Below are 21,784 nucleotides of genomic sequence, written 5' to 3' on the forward strand. Positions count from 1 at the left end.
CTTTCTCTACCTTACGAAAGCCTTGGGTAATTAACCTCCATCTACTAAGTCACTGAGGTCCTCTGAACTACTTCCTCAAGAATTAATTTCTAAAATGAACTGCCAGCTAGGTTTTCCTGCACTTAAGCAGTAAACTCCTGCAAGCTACCTGCCAAGAGAACATGGTAGAAGCGGGGTATTGCACACACACACACACAATGTGTATAGCACCAAAAATGGGCTGGTTAACATGCAAGGTGGGGTGGCACAGCCATTTTAGAGCACAACGCTGGAGGTGGACTTCGTGGATTTGAACCCCATCTTCTGATTGCATGACCTTGGGCAAGTTACCTGATTTTCTCATACATGTATTTTCTCTTCTAAAAAATAGGAATGATAAGAGTACCATTTACCTAAGTTTGTTGTAAAGATCAAATCACATTATAGACAAAATGCTTAGAACAGTACCTGGCACATGGTAAGATTATATGGGGTTTTCCTATCCTGGCCATCAGACTAGATATCCAGGTTTGCAAACTCAGATCCCTCCAGGAGCCAGATAGGTGATAATAGTAGTTGTGGGTACTCTGGAAATTGCAGTAACCAGAGACTGCGGATCCCATCCAGAGCAGGCAGTTGATACTCAGCTCCATTCCATTTTTACCAAGGTGAGAATGTGGGCCAACCATGTCAGAGGATTCAATTACTTAAGCAAAGCTAGAGGCTGGCTGCAGTGGCTCACACCTGTAATCCCAGCACTTTGGGAGGCCAAGGCAGGTGGGTCCTTTGAGCCCAGGAGTTCAAGATCAGCCTTGGTGTCACAGCAAGACCCCCTCTCGAAAGAAAGAAAGAAAAAGAAACAAAGAAAGAAAAAGAAACAAAGGAAGAAAAAGAAAGAAAGGAAAGAAAGAAAGAAAGAGAAAAGCTAGAAATTTTATTTTCACTGTGATTTCAAATATTAAGTAATTTAAAAACCTTTAGCACTGTACCTACACCAAACAAGACATAGCCAAGGGCTGAATTCAGCCTACAAGCCTCTGGTTTACAATATTTGCATTAGAAAAGCCTAGAGTAAATGGGCATCTATATAACTCAGCTCTGTAATTTCATATACTGGTTCCCAACCGCTGGGTTCCTAATCTTGGAAAAATCTGCTTGAGCCAGGACTGCACCTGCATCTTGAATTGAATAAACTGGTACTGGAAAGAGGAGCATGAGCACCTGCTGTGTGCCAGCTTGTGCCAACAACTGAAAAATGTGATCTTACTACTGTCTCATAAGGAGGTGCAAGGTGGGCACACCCATCCTGGTTTCATAGATGAGATAACCCAGACTTAGAGAGATTCAGCAACATACCCAAGTTTAAGTGGCCACAGTTGACAGAGCAGAGATTCACATTCAGATCTGTCTGACACCAAAGCCCATGTACTTGACCACTTCATAAAATGGCTTGTCAATTCAGTTAAAGATATGCAGATAATGTTAGCCACTGATACGATACATACATTCCAAAGTCTTCATGGCTTAATCCAGTTGTAGGTTATTTCTCACTTACCCAACACCCAAAAGTATGTATCTGACCAGCAGGCAGCTTCTCACCAATCATCCAGGAACCATCTTCTAGCTCAGCTCTCTTTTACCGTGGCTGCCAACAGGAGAGTGTGGAGAAGAACATGGAGTATATCACACCAGAGAGATTTATGGGTGGGGCTTAGGAGTGGTGCATGTCACTTCCAAGCACATGCCACGTCTCTGAGTCCAGACACGGACCACACAGGGCAGGGCAAGGGAGGCTGGGAAATGTCATCAGGATATGATCCAGAAGGAAGAGAAAACCAGGTTTAGTGAACATCTAGACATCTCTGGCAAAGAAGTTTGGCTGTCAATATTCTTATCTAAAAGGGAATTTTTTTTTTTTTTTGGTAGGGACAGAGTTTTGCTCTTCTTGCCCAGGCTGGAGTGCAATGGTGCAATTGCGGCTCACCACAACTTCCACCTCCTGGGTTCAAGCAATTATCCTGTCTCAGCCTCCAGAAGAGCTGGGATTACAGGCATGCGCCACCACAGCTGGCTAATTTTGTATTTTTAGTAGAGACTGGTTTTCTCCATGTTGGTCAGGCTGGTCTCAAACTCCTGACTTCAGGTGATCCGCCTGCCTCGGCCTCCCAAAATGCTGGGATTACAGGTGTGAGCCACCGTGCTGGGCCAGCAATAATTTTTTTAACCACCTGGATCCAGTGCATTCTTCTTTGGGGAGTCTTTGTAATTAGGTCATAGGATTTTCAGCCTATTTTGTCCACGAGGTGATGATGAAGTCTCATTGATAGCTATATTCCCATGAACATGTTTGGCTTTTTCTGCATTAGCATATTACAGAGGCCTTTTCTTTCTGATAGTTTATAACCTCAAAAAAGTTATGATGTGGACAGTCCCTTTAAATCCCATAATCCATCATCAATGATAGTATTATGTAGTAACTCCCACTTTTAAATTGAATTTTAGTGCTCTCCATTAACAGTTCACTAGAGAGAAATGACAAATAATTTCATGGCTCAAGAGCAAAAGACATATGAATTCAGCAAAAACCCACAGGGTCTGACAACAGTGATCAGTAGGGGGTGAACAAAATGTGTAGCCTTTAAATTAAGGCTATTTGCTTTCCATCTTTCTGATTGCACAATTTAGTATCACAAAGGATCATTAGCGCATCTTTTTTAGAAGAGTGTTTTGCTATTGTCCTGGATTAAGAGTGTATCTTCTTGCTGCTATTGTTTCTCATTGCCCCATGTTTGTTTACAGGCAGAGAAGACTGGAGCCTTAAAAGCCAAAAATCTTTGCTTCAATGTACGAACCAATTTCCCATTCTCAATGAAAAGGAAGATGTTCCAGGGTGCCTCATTTTTTTCTTTCCATGAGGTTTTTTTTTTTTTTTTTTTTTATTCCTTTTAAACTCTTCAAGAAAGAATAGCACTTTAGGCTCAGTTTATTGGGAAGATTTGTAAATGCATCCAGAATTTGTCTTCCTCGTACAATGTCTTTTTTAAACGCGAGGAACATCCCCCTAGGACATTATATGCACTCAGCACAGCTCCCTCTGCACTAACCACATCAGGAAAAGAGGGCAGGATGACTGTCTTATATAACCTCCACATCTGGGCCCCTGCAGAAAGAAGAAACTAGTAACTTTATTGAGATCTATCCCTTGTCTATAGGAACAAGCCCCTACCCACGCTACAGGGATGTCACTCCATAGTTGGCCATTCTTTGACCTCCAAATACTCTGGGTACCACGTATGAAAAGGAAATCTAATAATGATGTAAGAAAAGCTAACAGCCTTATTTGTTGATTGTTAGGAAGTGAAGAAACTTTAAGTCCTGACGTTCCTGTCAATCTCATAAGAAGCTATTCTCCATTCAGCCCCTGGAGAGAGGTATAATTCCATCGGAGTCCACAGAGGTTTGATGGTGGTCTGAACACCATCTTACTACGTCATTTCTCGAAAATCAGGTCACTCACCTGTTCCAGAGAGCCCCAGATATGATCAGAGAAAGCTTCAGAACCATCTTGCTCCGCTGCTACTCTCACCCTGAGAAGATCCACAGTCTGACTCCTGGCAATGTGGTAACACAGCTCGGGGAACCAGAAGGTTAAAGTCTTCCCATCCCCTTCTAGAGCTCGTCTGCTTCGAAACCATCTGCCCCTCCCAGACACTATATCCACACTTATTCTTACAAATAACTTGACCGTCAGCACCGTTTTATAGAATACTTACTATGTGCCAGGCATTTTTCCAAGTTTCCTATAAATATTACAAAACCAAAATATCTTTTATGTAACCATGTTGTATATTAAAGACTCATATCTGTTAATTAATTAATTACTTTAAAAATTTGAGATAGAGTCTCACTCTGTCACCCAGGTGAGAGTGCAATGGCACGGTCTCGGCTCACTGCAACCTCTGCCTCCTGGGTTCAAGCGATTCTCGTGTCTCAGCCTCCGAGTAGCTGGGACTATAGGCGTGTAACACCTCACCCGGCTAATTTTTGTACTTTTAATAAAGATGGGGTTTCACCGTGTTGGCCAGGCTGGTCTCAAACTCCTGACCTCAGGTGATCCACCCATCTTGGCCACCCAGAGTGCTGGGATTACAGGTGTGAGCCACTGTGCCCAGCCTCTGTTAATTTATTAATTCATTTGTTCCTTTATTCACCAGGGCACTCCATTCACAGTAGTGACAGCTACCATAGGGTTTCAGCGTTTCAGAGTCTTACCAAACATTAGCAAGCTTATTGTCATCATACTATCCATGGACATTATGGGAGCCAGCAATTTGTTGTCTAATGTTTAAGTCAAAATAATACAATATGTCAAAGCTTTATATGGGCTAATGTTTGTTCCTTGTTTCACAGTATTCTCACAATCTCCACTTCAATGTCTTTCTGCAGACCAAAAAAAACACAAACAAACAAACAAAAAAAATCTTATGACAAGTGAATCTTCATTCCAAGCAGTGAAAGAAAAGAAAAGTACAAATATAATATTTACCTATGCAATTAAAGATGTTTTATCCTTGAAGATCTCAATATAGAGACTGTATCTTTTCCTTGCCGGCTCTTACAGACTTGCAATAGGCAGCAACAGCTCATAAATACTACAAAATTATTCAGCTTTTTAAGGTGCTGCGCCCAAGATACTATTACTTACATCTGATACTGTTACCTGTATTTCTTCCCAAATGCCTGGCATCAATGTGATATAAATAGCAACATTATGTAAATTCTACATCTAAAAGGTTGGAAAACAAAGAATCTTAGCACCTCTATTAAAAATATTCAGAAATATCTTTTGTCTTTGGGCCTAAAATATTCAGAAATAAGTAAAATGCAGATTAATTAGGAAAATGTAAAATCTTAGAAAACAAAACACTGAAGATAAAGAACAAATGGAAGGAAAATGCAGGCCTGAGTAGGTTGGAAGCTCATTTGATGACTTGAGACATCTTTTTCTTTAACACACCAGTATGGCCTGATGTAATTGATAACCAATTTGTTATGCCTAATCGCAGCAGAAATCTATCATCCACATCTACTATGTAATTACTGTAAGAGTAGGAACAATTTCATTTTAGCTGGAGACCTAGACATAGAAACACATCATTTTAGTACACACGACATAGTACAGTAGTGATGTAATGCAGCTAGTAGGAGAGAATTTTTTAAAATACCTGAGGGGTAATCCTTAACCTAATTTCTATTAACAGATGCAAGCTTCTCCTCCATCTAAATTCTTGGAAAAGTTGTCAATGACTTTTCAAATTGCTGGTCACAGTCTTTGTTGATTCTATTTCTCTTCCTATTGGAAGAATTGGTTTTAGTTGTCATCTCCGTTCCCTTTTTCTTAAAAACCTGTACAGTTCATGCTATTAAAAACCTGTACAGTTCATGATGATTTCCATACCCATCATCACCAAAGAGTTCTCTATGTTGCTTATTCCAATTGGTGTTATTTAGTACTGTTTTTCTCAGCCTCTCATAAAGATGACTGGCTTGTATGGTTATCCTCCCAATCTTCTAGAATTGAGTTGTCTTTTTCTTGTTAAGTTGGAGTTCTTTATTATTCTAAGTCCCTTATTTTATATATATGTGTGTGTGTGTGTGTATATATATATAAGGTATATATATATATTTAAGGTCGCCCAGGTTGGAGAGCAAAGGCACAATCTTGGCTCACTGCAACCTTTGCCTCCTGGGTTCAAGTGATTCTCGTGCTTATATATATAAGGTGTGTGTGTGTGTGTATATATATATAGTATATATATACACATATATATAATAAGTTTTATATATAAGGTGTATATATATATATATATACACACACATATATATACAATTTGCAAATAATTCTCCCATTCTCTGAGTTGCTTTTTTACTTTCTTCTTTATGTCATTTGAAGCACAAAAGTATTACTAACTTACCCTTTTTTTTTTGGTCACTTGTGCTTTTGTCTAAGCCGGCTTTGACTAACCCAATATCACAAAGATTTACTGCTATGTTTTCTTGGAAAACTTGTATAGCTTTAGCTCCTACATGTATGTCTATGACCCATTTTGAGTTATTTCTGTTTATGATGTGAGGAAGGGATTTGACTTCATTCTTTTGCATTGGTGTGTCTACCTATTGCAGCACAATTTGTTTAAAATAGCTATTCTTTTTACCATTGAATTATTTTGGCACCCTTACTGAAAATCAACTAACTGTAAATGTAAGGGCTCATTTCTGAACTCCCAATTCTATTTTGTTACTCTATATGTCTATACTTATGCCAACATCACACTATCTTGATTGCTGTATGTTTGTGTTAATGTTGACATTGAGAAGTTTTTTTAGTCTGTTGAGCTACTATAACAAAATATCATAGATTGAGTGCCTAATAAACAACACAGGTTTATTTCTCACAGTCCCAGAGCCTTGGAAATCCAAGGTGCCAGCAGATTCAGTGTTTGGTGATGGCTGGATTTCTTATAGATGGCAGCCTTCTCCCTGTAACCACACATTGTGGAAGGGGCAAGGGAGCTCTCTGGGGTATTTTTATAAGGCTGCTAATCTCATCCATGAGGACTCTGCCTCATAACCTAATCACCTCTCAAAGGCTCCATCTAATACTATTATCTTAGTGATCAGGACATCAATGTATGAATTTGAGGAGGACATAAGCATTCAGTATAGTGTAGGAATTATGAATGCTTTAATTTTGTTCTTCTTTTTCCAGATAATTTTGGCTAGTCTGGGCCTCTTGAATTGTCATATAAATATTAGGATAACTTGTCATTTTCTGCAAAAAAAAAAAATTGGAATTGCATTGGATCTATAGATAAACTTGGGAAGTATTGCCATTTAACAATAGGAAGTCTTTCAACTCACAGACATGGGATGCCTTTCCATTTATTTACATCTTTCATGTATTACAGCAATTTTATTGTTTTCAGAGTAAAAGTCTTATACATCTTTTGTTAAATTTATTTCTAAGCATTTTAATATTTTGGATGCTATTGTAAATTGAATCTTTTTAAAATTTCATTTTTGAATTGTTTGTTGCTAAGGTAAAGAAATACAATTTGATTTTTGTATGTTGATCTTATATCTTTCAACCTTGATGAAAACATTTATAAATTCTAATAGGTGTTGGATGGATTCCTTAGGATTTTTAAATATACAGGTTCATATCATATGCAAATGGAGGTAGTTTTACTTTTTTGTCTCATTTTATTGCCAAGTTTCCCAGGCTAGAACTTCCAGTACAATGTTGAATGGAAGTATTGAGAGTAAACATCCTTGTTTTGTTACTGATTATGGGGGAAAGCATTTGCTCCTTCATTTTCAAGTATAATGTCACTGTGAGTTTCTCATGCATAGACTTTATCAGTTTGAGGTAGCTCCCTTCTATTCCTACTCATAGAGTGCTGTTGTTTTTATCACGAAAGGGTGTTAGATTTTTGTCAAATACTTTTTTGGCACCTCAGATGATCATTGTGGATTTTGTCCTTTATCCAATTTATATGGTATATTACATTTATTGATTTTTGGATATTGAGCCAATCTTCATTATTAGGATAAATCCAACTTTGTCAAAGTGTATGTCTTTTTTAGATGTTTCTAGATTCCATTATCTAGTATATTGTTGAGAATTTTTATGTCTATAGTCATAAAGGATAGTGATCTCCAATTTTCTTTTCTTGTGATAGCTTTATTTAGTTTTGAAAGTTTTTTATTTTTAAAGTGAACTGGTTTGCTACCCCATTTTCAACTTTCCTGTTTGTTAACTTCTCAGAGAATAATAGCCAGAATCTTTAACCTGGTCTGCAAAATGCTGCAAAGCCATACTCAGTTATCGCTGGCTTCCTCACTTCTTTTTCCTTTCACATTTTAGAATGTTGTCTCTTTCCTATATGTCTAATATGTAGTAGGTGTTCAATTAAATTTTTATTAAATAAGCAATATTTAAAATTATAATTTTCTATAAGTTTAAAAATTGGTTACATGTCCATCAGTGCTGTAAATGTTTTATGTATATTAACTCATTTAACCTATACAATGACCTTTTCTTGTAGGTATTGTTATTCCCGATTATAGATAAGAAAACAGAGGCAAAGAGATACTGAGCAATTTGCCTGTGGTGCCAGAGCTTACTAGCAAGATAGAACAAGGACTCAACTCTAGAGGCTGTTTATAGAAACCTTGCTCTCAACCAGGAAACTGTAACACCTCTTAGTAAAAACGCTGGTATATTCTTTTACAAATAGCTGGTAAGGCAAGTCACACATGAGAATTTCCACATGTGATCCCTGCAGGTGAAATATATGAGAGCAATTCGAGACCATAAAAATTAATGCATAAATACATAATAGTCAAGTACCAGATTTCATGGTAAAGATAACGAATATAACATTAGTCCAGAGAAGGAAAAGTTCATTGAGTGCTCAACTCAGGAAGCTCAGAAATTCAGAAACGAGGCCAACTATGAGTTGAGTGTTGAATGGAGACTAGAATTTAAATAGGCTGAAAACTGGGGAAAGAAGAAAATCAGGGCATAAACTATTGCTGAGAGTGGGGGTTATGCTGCATGATGCTTAGTACATGCCTGGGTGCATAGGCTGTCAGTTACACCCACTGATTCACACTTTTCTCTTTCTCATCAGAATCACCACCTGTATCATTTTATTCTCAGAAAATGGATGTAGTGTTGACAGAGTTTGTGAGATCATACTCAGTGCCTGGATCTGAGTTATTTGCAAGGGTGATATTAGGGTCTGTATGTAGATAACATGATCCCATATAGGGAAAACTCTAAAGAATTCACAAAAATTAATAAAGGTAATCAGCAAAGTTGCACAGTACAAGATCAAGGCATAGAGATTAGTTGTGTTTTATATACGAGGAATGAACAGTCTGAAAATGGAGATTAATAAAATATATAATTTCATTTACAACAGCATCCAAAAGGATAAGATACTTTGGAATAAATTTAACCAATGAGGTGGGAAATGTGTACACTGAAAACTACAAAACATTGCTAAAAGAATTTAAAGATGATACAAATGAAAGAAAAGACATCCTGTTTTCATGGATTGGAAGACTTAATATTGTTAAGGTGTCAATACTATTGATACAGTTTGGATCTATGTCCCCACCCAAATCTCATGTTGAATTGTAATCCCCAATGTTGGAGGTGGGGCCTGGTGGGAGGTGATTGGATTATGGGGGTGGATATCTAATGAATGATTTAGCACCATCCCCTTGGTGCTGTCCTTGTGCTAGTGAGTGAATTCTCACAAGATCTGGTTGTTTGAAAGTGTGTGACCCCCCCCACCGCCTTGCTTCTGCCTTTGCCATATGATGTGCCTGCTCCCCCTTTGCCTTCCACTATGATTGGAAGTTTCCTGAGGCCTCTCCAGAAGCAGGTGGCACTATACTTCCTGTACAGCCTGCAGAACCATAAGCCAATTAAAACTGTTTTCTTTATAAATTACCCAATCTCAGGTATTTCTTTATAGCAAGAATGGACTAATACAACTGTCCAACATAGTCTACACACTCAAGTGAACACAACATAATACAACAATGAAACCTAACACAACCATGAAACTCAATTAAAAAAAAATCAGCAACAGATCTGAATGGACATTTTTTTCAGAAAAGATATACCAATGGCCAATAAACACATGAAAAGATGCTCAACATAATTACTTATTAGTGTAATACAAATTCCCACATGAGATACCACTTCACACCCACTAGGATGGCTATAATAACAAAAAATAACAACAACAAACAAACACTAAAACTCAGGAAATAATGACTGTTGGCAATGATGTGGAGGAATAGGAAATCTCATACATTGCTGGTAGGAGTGTAAAATGGTGCAACTGTCATGGAAAATAGTTTGGTGGTCCCTCAAAAACTTAAACGTAGAATTACCGTATGACCCAACAATTCCAATCCTTGGTGTTCCAGGTGTGACTGGCTGAAGCTGGCATCATGGGAGGTAAAAGAACTTACCAAGACAGTCATGGGTAAAGAAAGGCAGGTTTATTAGAGAGAGTACAAAATATGTTGTGAGAGTGCAAGGGGGCAGCACAGCAGAGAAGAGGCTGTCTGCCAAGAGGCACGGGCTTGAGGGAAGTTTTACAGGGTTGTGCTAGAGAGGCTACAGGCAGATAAGGTCATGCTGCTGGGGCTAGTTTCTGAGAGAGTTATTTGGGAACAGGAAGTTGTGCCAGAGAGTTGTTCGTGGTTAGTTGTCTCTCAGAACAATTGTCCTTCCCTACCTTGGGGCTCCCTCCTCATTGTTGCTAATTTATCCACACTTGGTATATGCTCAAAAGAATTGAAAACAGGTACTCAAGCAAATATTTTTACAGGAATACTCCTAGCAGCATAGTTCACAATAGCCAAAGGTAAAAACAACCCAAATGTTCATCAACAGATACATAAATAAACAAAATGTGGTATATAAGTAAAACAGAATATTATTCAGCCATAAAAAAGAGTAAATTTCTGGTACATGCTATAACGTGGATGAACTTTGAAAATAGTATGCCCAGTGAAGGAAGCCAAACACAGAAAACCACATATTGTATGATGCCACCTATATGAAATGTATAGAATAGGTAAATCCACAGAAACAGAATGCAGAGCAGTGATTGCTTAGTGGTAGAGGGAGGAATAAATGGGAACTGACTGCTTAATAAGTATGGGTTTTTTGGTGGGGGTGTTGATGCAACGTTTTGCAACTAGATAGGGATGATGGTTGGCTGCACAGCATTGTGAGTATACTAAAATTGTCCTCTTAAAATTGGTCAATTTTATGTTATGTGAATTTTACCTCAATTTTTAAAAATTGGCTTGGTGTATATAATCCTCTGTGAGTCTCCATTCTGTTGACAAGTAACCACAGCTCCCCATACTCACACTTCGTATCTCCTCCCTTTGCCCTGACACCTTACCACCACCCCACCACCCCACCACCCCATCCCCACAGGGCAATGCATCAGCCACCAGAGACTTTTCACTTACCCTCTCTGTTTTGCAACTTTTACCCATACTGGCCCAGCTACAGATGATGGCATGTTAGGGGCGCGGCAGTTCAGCAGTTCCATTGACTGCTAATGAGGTACACACAGATAAGTAGCCAAAAATAACCAGGGTAGGCAGAATGTTTCTAAATAGAAATGTGATACACTCGCAAGTGGGCATGAGGCAGAATATGGCAGAGCACCAGAAAGACAGCAGATGGGTGGTTTAGACACAGCTGCTGTCACTTGGGGGGAGAGACTTGTGATTACCATAGAGATGGGGGCAAGGAGGATTTATTTGGGGAGCATATTTCAAGGGCATGAAGGATGTAAATAGTCACTTCTAAAACTCAGTAGAGGGGTTATATTTTATTTTATTTTATTTTATTGAGTTTCGCTCTTGTTGCCTAGGATGGAGTTCGATGGTGCAATCTCGGCTCACTGCAACTAGAGGAGTTATAACACAAGATTTGGGGTGACGGCATGGAAATTAAAAGCTGATGAAGCACATGGCCTTTAGATCAGGATGTACTTGAGCTATGGGATACAGAGCGTAAGGGGGAGCACACCACTAAGGTGATGGCTGATAACATTTTAGAATCTGAAAACACTTAAGAAAGAGGTTTATGTGGAGAGCAATTATTGCAGTTTTTCCTAAAGCTATTGGAGTGGAGAACTTAATTTAGTTACTTTGCAACAGTCTTTATCTTGTCAGGCTCGTTCTTTTCTGCAGACTTTCAGGGAGACTTCTCAGGAGCCAGGTCTGTATCTATCCTCATCCTGTCTTAGCATTTGCTGAGATGCAGCTCATCACTTCTAAATCACATCTGATCTTTGGTTATCTTGTTTAGACTACTAGCACCAACCTGGATTCTGTAATTCACTTAAAATCACATCGGCCAGAACAGTGTGATCTTATTTGTGTGCTATTTAACACTCTATAGTAGGGCAGTCAGTTAGTTGCCTTATTCTGGAATTCCCACTGTTAGCATTGCAGGCTGGCCTACTCTAGAGGTAGCTCCTTTTTTCTTTTTTAATTTAAGCTGAACAAACATGTAGTGTTTACTTTATGACAAGCACTGGGCTAAATGCTTTATAAATATGAAGTCATATTAGTACATGAATAATACAAGTGCTTTAGCTATCTTTATCTCCTGCCAACATCAGAGGCTTTAGGAATTAGCATGATGAATATTAAATATGGGTTCTCATAGTTGAGATTAGTGGTGTTCAAACTGCATGTCGTGACTAGAATATTGCAGAAGGTCTTCTCACTTTTGCATGAACATCTAATCAGCTTTGCAACTTTCCTGTAAGGGATAACACTTGGAGTTTGATTTCTAAATGGCCAGATATTGCACAGTATAGTGTCCAGCTATTAGTCAGAAGACGCTGTTATATAATACTTACTCTCATGATGAAAGAATCCTGTCTTTAGAATATTATTTTCTATCTGCATTAAGTGAGAATTTTTCACAGGATTGGTTGAATGACCTAGGTGTAAGGATTGTTTTATGCCTATTAGCTAACAAATGTTTATTTAGTAAATGTCCAAACATGGGAAAGATTTCAGTCTGAGACTTGTTTTCATTATAATCTTGTAGCAAGACTGCAGAGCTATAGCTACTCCTCACCCAACTCAAACATTTTGGTGACTACTGTTATCTACCAGAAAGAACCTGTGAGTTGTATATGACCAAATCAGCCAGTTTGCAACCTCACAATACCAGCTCTGTTTCCAGCCTCCAGCAAGAGCGGTCCCCACACCATCTGTGGCTATAATCTCTCACCAAGGCTGTCAGATTGTCGGGGGCCTCTGCTTCTCAGGTTTATAACACTGCTGCCTTAGACATGTGGTAAATGATTTCACTGTTCCCTGTGGGCATGTGGGGCCTTCTTTGTAGAACTTTTCTCTGATTCTTCCTAGACGTAGCAGAAGGAAGAGAGCTGCAATGCTTGCTGATTTCTTGGGATCTGGACAAAACCATCATTTCTCCCCCAGTGGCATCTCCCCTGTTGTGGCCTGATATAGTTTGGCTGTGTCCTCACCTAAATCTCATCTTGAATTGTAGCTCCCCATAATTCCCACGTGTTGTGGGAGGGACCCAGTGGGAGATAATTGAATAATGGGGGTGATTTCCTCCAACTACTGTTCTTGTGGTAGTGAATAAGTCTCATGAGATCTGATGGTTTTATAAGGGCAAAACCCTTTCTCTTGTTTCTCTTTCTCTCTTGCCTGCCACCATGTGAGATGTGCCTTTCACCTTCCGCCATGATTGTGAGGCCTCCCTAGCCACATGGAACTGTAAGTCCATTAAACATTTTCTTGTTTATAAATTACCCAGTTTCAGGTATGTCTTTGTCAGCAGCGTGAAAAAGGACTAATACATGGCCTGAGTAACATCCGAGAAGTTACTGTTACTCCACCCCCGCTGATGTGTGGAAGCCAGCCACTAAGAATGCCCCCAACAGCTGGGCATGGTGACTCATGCCTGTAATCCCAGCACTCTGGGAGGCTGAGGCAAGCAGATCACTGGAGGTCAGGAGTTTGAGTGCAGCCTAGCCAACATGATGAAACCCTGTCTCTACTAAAAATACAAAAATTAGCCAGGCATGGTGGTGGCACACATCTGTAATCCCAGCTACTTGGGAGGCTGAGGCAGGAGAATCACTAGAACCTAGGAGATAGAGGTTGCGGTGTGCCAAGATCGTGCCACTGCACTCCAGCCTAGGTGACTGAACGAGACTCTGTCTCAAAAAAATAAATAAATAAATAAAATAAGAATGCTCCTGTCATTCTTGACTCCTGGTTGTCATACCCTCTTATGGTTCCCTCCCAAGGTTTACCAAGGTTGTTCTGTGACACCAGCAGAACGCAACAGAAATAACGATATATCCTTTCCAAGATTAGGTGGTAAAAGACAAAGCGGCTGCAACGTTGGTTGTTCTCTCTCTTACCTCTATGACTGGACTATACAGCCCACCAAGAGGAAAATAAGTTATCTGTAACCAGGTTCAGGATGATTTTGACCCCAGGGAAAGTGTTGTAGAATCACATTTTAAAAAATGCCTTTCTGTTCCAGAGAGCTTGATGCTGAGAAACTGCCTTGGGAAGTAAATATTTATCCAGACAGATCTAGAATTCCAGGTGCCTGAATGGTAGTGATTCAGCAAATTTATGAGGTCACAAAACCATTAATTATAGCGCTGGCCCTGAGTAGCCTCTAGTGCCTTCCAGTGTGGGGGAAGGTTAGGGTTGTGGTATGAGGGCCCTGGGATTAGGGACAGGTACTGTTATGCAATGGAAAGAGGCCTGGCTATTATGGGTTCTGGTCACTTACTTTGTGACTTTGGGAGAGTCACATCCTCTCTGTGTCTTATCTTTAGCATCTGTGAAATGATGCTTCCCAGATTTTTTGAGAGAATAAGGTGAGTTAAAATGTGAGAGTGTTTGGTAAACTCTGAAATGCTATATAACTATGAAAGATTATTATTACTCACCCATACCAGTTTTAAAAACCCAAATGTAAATTTACAAATTAGAAAGTCATTCTGTGCTAAAAATATTGTTCCAAATCTAATTAAATTAGAACAATAGTGTATTTGTCAATTTGTAGGCTAAGTATCCAAAAAGCAATACTATGGAATGTAACTAACTAAAAAGAATCGACCACAATAATATATATATATATATATTTTTCTGTATAACAACTACCTATAATAGCCAAGTTTTAATAACCTTATTCAGAATTCATTTTTCAAGGCTGAAAATCAGTGCCTTACTAACACCTGGCTTGCTTAAGTCCATTAAAAACAGTGTTAAAATGTATACAAACTTTTTATTTGCATTGCACTTTGCAGTTTTCACAGTTTTTCATGCATTTTCTCATTTAATTATCGTAAAATACTTTGAAGCTAACTTGTGTTATCTTCATAGTGTTATGATCGCCAAGGTATAGGTGAGTGAAGAAATTGAGCTTCGGAAAGTATGAAAGTCATTCCGAGGTCATTTAACTGTTAATATTATGTACTAGTGGCATAGTGGGGACTCACGTGCATGGGTTGTCACTTCAAGTTCCATATACTTTCTATTACACCACAGATCTCGTGAACTCTGTGGATGGGCGATCTTGATCTTTCAGCCTCTCTTCCCAGCTTTGGCCTCTTGAACATACAGAATCATCCTATCTCTCAGCAAATCAGCTTACATCACTTTATTTTGACCCAGGGATCGATCCACCAATTTCTCTTAGCCCCTTTCTGAGCTGAGATACCTTTACAAATTACGCTACTTTACCACAGGCCCTTAATATAGGAAGTAAAACCTTTCAGCATGACCAGTGTTTGTATATTTTAATATTCTGTAGAGTCCTGTTTGGAAAAATAATTTCTCCCCAGAAGCCCTGATTGTCCTAGAGATATAGCAGAACCTGGCAAAAGTGATTCTGCACATCTAGACTGAGACCCAGAGGGCAGGGAGGAGGACTTTAATTCCCGGCATCTATCTTCCTGTGGGACTCATTGTTAGAAGAGAGAAGCTGAACTGCCTTTTTCTTCCTTTCTTTTCTCTTTCTTTGTTTATTCTTATTTCTGAAGACATGCTTTCCTCCCCCTGCTTCCCTTTGCCTCCTGGAAGCAGAGATTCTCAATTATGAGATGGGGTGGGGATAAAACCTGCTGGTCAGAACTTTGTTTCAGACCCACTGAATTGAGAGCCGTTGAGCTGATGGGTGGTTGCTCAAATCGACCTGACTGAGGTGGGAGGGTGGTGCTGTGCAGATGTGCACTGAAGACCTCCACTCACTTCCCTGAGGGGGCTTCCAAGCCCCTGATTGTGAGCACGATCAGGCAATAACTGCGTGGACCCTCTTCTCCCCCATTCCTTTCTGCTGCTGTTTAGAATAGAAGAGAAATATAGATTCATTGATTCTGTTTACTCCACACAATAGAGATCAAGCCCATGGGCAGATTTTTTCAGGGGACACAATGGGCTGAGAGTAGAAGGTGCTGCTAGGTACATTTGCTTCTGCTAAACAACTTCTCATTTGATAGGGCATGGGCATAAGTGAATAGATTCATATGAGGGCTTTTTTAAAAAAAACAAAAACAATGACTTGAAGATCAATCTTTACAAAGAGTGGGTGTTCATTTTACCGGACAGTTGGGGGGTTTAGGAGACACTGAATACACACACACACACCACACACTGCCCTCTGCATAAACCAGCAGTCCCAAACTGAAAAATATACCTCTGAGACAGTAGCCATTTATAAATCTGTTGTTCAGAGCAACTTTTCAGAGAAACAATATTACGAGAGCTTGCACAAGTCATAAAGATCTATTTTAGCCCACGCGTTCCTAAACAGTAATGTTCTTCAAGAATCATAATATATTACAATGTCCCTAAAGAAAAATGATTTCAGCTGTCAAATCAAAAAATTCTGGCTGCTCTAAGCAGGGATTAAATCCATGCAAACCACAGGTTTTAAGTAAAGTAGCAAATACTGAGAGAATTATAATCATGAGAAATTCCAAGGACAAATAATGCTTGACAAACTTTGTATTCAAATGCAGTTTATTCCCACAAATGTGTATTTTCCACAGGCTAATCGAAATTGGGCTCAGCCTGTCCTCCCTTCTCCATACTTCCCAGTTCAGACTTCGACTCAGGCTGGTATCAGCTGGATATAGCTTACTATAGAGTGGATGTTATGTTAGCATTGCAGCTGCACGTCTTGGCGCTTTTGAGAACCTTTCTGATCTTTACTTTTGTTTGACTCCCAAGGTGGCCCCTCAACATCTGGCTGCCTGTGATAAGACCTCAGTTTTAGGTGGCCCCATGCTTTTTACCTGGGGCCGAGACCATCCTGCACTTGCCTTCCAAGCAATTTCTTTTCCCACAGGTGGGTTGTGTGGTTCAGCCATCAAAGTGCAATCAGCATTTCTGGTGCTCTGTGTAGTGACCTATGATATCTTCGGCAGGTTCTTGGCTTAGTCGCACCAACCCCACCGCAAAGCTTCTTCATTCTTCTAAGATACAGTCAGCATCCAGGCTGTGTTTCTTCTTCTGCCAAAGCCTGCTGCAGATGCTGTCCTCTTCTGTTTCAAGGCTGGTGATCCCTTTGCTACCATAGATTTCAGTGGCATCAAAGACTCATCTAATGTCCTGCTTTTTGCCTGAGGAACATCTTGAATTCTAGCTCACTCAGAGATGATTAACCTATCCACAGCCCAAGAAATGATCAAGCCAACACTGTCCAATTTCAGTACTTTTTGAGGATTACTTGATGTAGTCTTCCACTGATCCCATAGTATTTAACATACTGGCTTTTCTGTTTTCAAAATTATTATTATTTTTTTTTGAGACAGTGTCTTTCTCTGTCACCCAGGCTGGAGTGCAGTGGTTCGATCTTGGCTCACTGTAACCTCTGCCTCCAAGGTTCAAGCGATTCTCCTGAATTAGCCTCCTGAGTAGCTGGGACTATAGGTGTGCACCACTGCACCTGGGTAATTATTTTGTGTTTTTAGTAGAGACAGGATTTTGCCATGTTGGCCAGGTTGATCTCCAACTCCTGGCCTCAAGTGATCTGCCTGCCTCAGCCTCCCAAAGTACTGGGATTACAGGCATGAGCCACAGCACCTGGCTGAAAATACTCTTTGTTTTGAGGTAACAGACATCATTTTAATCAAGGGGAGGATAATGTAATATCCCCAAAGAAGACTGACTTTATGATACTGTGGCAAGGAGTCAGTAAGGAGCATAACCACTGCAAAAGGCCACTCTGTAGTCAAGCCCAGGGCTCGGGGCTGTGCCTGTTCTTGGGCTGAGAAAAGTATGCTCAGATGGGTTCATAAAGATGAGCACCTGGGCTTGTTTGAGCCTGGGCTCTGCCACCAGCCAGATTCCTGACAGCAGGTAAAGTACCTGCTTCCTTTCAAATCTGTCAAAACTCCCTCATAATCTCATCATGATAAGTGAAAATAAATGTGAATGTGCTTTCAAAAGTTAGGGCTTGGAAGTAAAAATGTTGTTTTTTATGCCTCTATCTAGTCCTCTATTTCAGCCTCAATGAAATCCACAGCTCCGTTCCTTTTTCTATATTACTTTATGTCTGCAGCTGTGTGTCTAAATGCAGACTTAAACATATTCATGGAGAAGGACGGCTGTGACTGTGGCTATAAATGTGCTTTTAGCTTTTTTTTTCTACTGGTGCAGATGACTATGTGTCTTAAACCCCTCCAGTGAGCTATGTTTTGCTTTAAAAAGCTGATGCACCAAAAATAAGGCTTGGGCTGAGTCATCAAGCCCTGAGTTTAGGGAAGGGAGATGGTAGAGGAGGCAGGGAGGCTTTTCCAGTGAACAAGCACTAAGCAAAATGAGTGGCTTTATCCCAGGGGTGAGCAACCTATGGCCCATAGGCTAAATTTAATCTGCTGCCTGTTTTATCAATAAAGTTTTATTGAAACACAGCCATATGTGTTCATTTAGGGATTGTCTTTTGCTACTTTTGTGCTATAACAACAGGCTTGCACAGCTGCAATAGAGACTGTATTTGGCCTGAAAACCTAACATTTTATTATCTGGCCCCTCAGAAACAGTGTACTGATCCCTACTTTCCCCTAACATCTGCAAACATCATAATTTCCACATTTTTCTACATATTGACCTGTTTTAGCAGCAAAACACCCTATGAAGTGGTTATGGTGGGTGACTTTATGCCAGTTTTCTGCTGAGGAAAATGACATTCAGAGAGGTTTTATGACTTATCCCCATTGCATCATCTAGCACTAGCCAGGATGCACTGGCATTAGGATTCCTCAATGTGTATCTGATTCTCTGTTCACTCCACCACATCAGCTCCTGAGTGGCAGCCTTCTTATGAGGCCGGCTTGGGGATGAAGATTTTAAATTCAAGTTATTAGACCTGCCCTTTCTTTGACTAAACACTGTGTAGTCATAAGTCACTTAAAGAAGGGGATACCTTCTGAGAAATGTGTTGTTAGGCCATTTTGTCATCGTGCAAACATCACGGAGTGTACTTACTTAAGCCTGGATGCTGCAGCCCATTGCACTCCTAGGCTATATGGTGTAGCCTACTGCTCTTAGGCTCCAAACCTGTACAGCATGTACTGTACTGAATACCGCAGGCAATTGTAACACATTGGTATTTTTACATCTAAATATATCTAAACATATAAAAGACACAGTAGGCCATGCACGGTGGCCCATGCCTGTAGTCCCAGCACTTTGGGAGGCTGGGTGGGTGGATCATCTGAGGTCAGGAGTTTGAGACAAGCCTGGCCAACATGATGAAACCCCGTCTCTACTAAAAATATAAAAAATTAGCTGGGTGTGGTGGTGGGCACCTGTAATCCCAGCTACTCAGGAGGCTGAGATAGGAGAATCGCTTGAACCTGGGAGGCAGAGGTTGCAGTGAGCCGAGATCGCGCCATTGCACTCCAGCCTGGGCAGCAAGAGCAAAAATCTGTCTCAAAAACTAACTAAATAAATAAATAAATGAAGATACAGTAAAAATATGGTGTAAAAGGTAAAAATTAGTACACCTATATAGGGCAGTTCCATTATAATCTTAGGGGACCACTGTTTTGTCTGTGGTCCATCAGGAGCCAAAATGTCCCCATGTGGCTCATGCCTCTACTAAATTGGAGTGTAAAGAAAACTGCACTGGGAACCCTAGTTCTTGCTCTGCTGAAACAGCTGAAGGACTTTTGGCAAGTCACTTCGTTCTTCTGGGTCTGAGTTCCTCATCTGTAATATAAATGGATAAGTTAAAAAACAACACTAATTATTGACAACTTGAAATTCTTGCAAAGTATTCTGGTTAATCTCCCTTTCTAATACTGCTGCATTTCTTCAGAAAGCCAGCAATCCCAGGTAATGCCCCACAGCAATGGCAGGTAGATTGTGCAGGGGGATGGAAAGACAGCAGGCAGTGGGAGGATGGAGGTGTTCCTAAGCTCTACTGCCCCTGGCTTCTTTCCCTTGCCCTGGGTCCCCCTTTTAACGGTGTCCTGCTGGTCTCTATCATTTCCTGGAAAACTGTAACGCTGCAGAGAGTCTGGTGAGGGGGCTGCTGTCTGTAGAAAAAAGGGACAAAGAGAACAGTCACTTATTTTGCGACCAAAGAGTTTTTTTTCTTTCTTTTAATGGAATGTGCTATTTTTTAGTCCCTGTCAGCCTGCGAGTGCATGTGCAGCAATTGTCCTGTGCACATTTGAATAATGTCTCCGCATTCCTCTGTGATGTGGTGCAGAACGGCAACTTTGTACTTTGCATTTTTATTGTGATGAAGATATTTTATGACAGCATTTGCATCTTAACAAAAAAAAAATCCTGAAAACAAGGCCTTTGTAGACCACTTATACAAAAGGAAGGTGACTCAGACTGGCCTTCTCTTGGGAAATTCCGGTCGGGGTAGGTCTGGTCTCCAGGGCAGTAAGGAACCCCGGGCAATCTGTAGAAGTTAGTGACTGTTACCTTGGGAGCTTCTCATTACCCCATTCAGCCCCCTGGCCACCCAGCTGCAGCATCAGGACCAAGCCTGGGGTGAAATCAGCAGTTCCACTGAATTTGCCTTTTGGTGTGTCTGGCACTTTCCAGCCAGCTTTAATATGGGGAGATAGTTATAAAAATATTGGAGGAGTTGAAACTTCAAGGAAGGGATTGTGAGGCAACTCAGAGATTTAGCAATAGCAGGAGACTGTTACTGCTTCTAGGGCTGGAGATACCCAGGGAGGAGATGGTGTTACCAGGCTTAGGAGCTACTCAGTAGAAGCTGGGCCTATATCTGGGGTTGCCTGTAGGAGCTGAGACCATGGAGAGAGATTGTCCAAAGGTAGCTGGAACCATGGAGGAATCAAAGTCACTTCCAGAGATGCAGCCCAAAGCAGAGAGAGGAGAGGAGAGAAATTCCCTGGCTACTTACCTCCGTTTATCCCCAGGCCTCCTACCAATAACTCCCATTTGTTGCACTCAACAGATTCAGAAAGCCTGGAAAATTTAGTTTTCATGAGTCAGCTTCTTATAATACAAGGCAGAGTAGGAAAGGGTGAAAAAGTAATTTGAGAGAGAAAAGGCAAAAAATGGTACCTTGGGCAGCAGTGAATTCTGTCAACTTCAATTCCCCTTAAAGAAGTGTCCGTCATCCTGGGAAGATTTCCTTCTGCTCACAGGACATGCCTATGACTGAAGGTGACAGAAATGGAGCCAAGCGGGACTGATGTGACAAGATAACTGGGCCTAGGCAATGGGTGAGTGATGGGAAGAGCCAGGTGTCACATGGGCTTGTGCTGGTGTCTGGGGCTTATGTACTGACGACATTCATTAAAAGAGTCTGCAGCAGAAATGTAAACTATAGAAGACTCTCATGATCAGACAGAATGACTATATGGTGGTTTCTGATGGCCAGCGCATTTGGGGGGCTGGATTCCAGCTAACAGCTAGTTGTTTAAGGACCAGGTTTCCTGAGGGAGGGATTGACAAGCCCTGAATACCATGTTTAGACCCCTATCAAACTAAGTAGAGCTTAAGCATTGGCCCTAGTTCTAGCAAGGCCACCATACACCTGCCCCTGTATGCAGGACCAATTCATTCACACATAATGCCCTGCAGGCCCAAAAGCCAGCATCAAATACCAAGCTGCCTTCAACACAACCACTCAAGCTGCCTATCCAGTTTGCCTCTAATCTCCTTTGCTTGACCTTAATTTTCT

This window comes from Pongo pygmaeus, chromosome 7, assembly GCF_028885625.2.
Source record: "Pongo pygmaeus isolate AG05252 chromosome 7, NHGRI_mPonPyg2-v2.0_pri, whole genome shotgun sequence".
NCBI classification, from domain to species: Eukaryota; Metazoa; Chordata; class Mammalia; order Primates; family Hominidae; genus Pongo; species Pongo pygmaeus.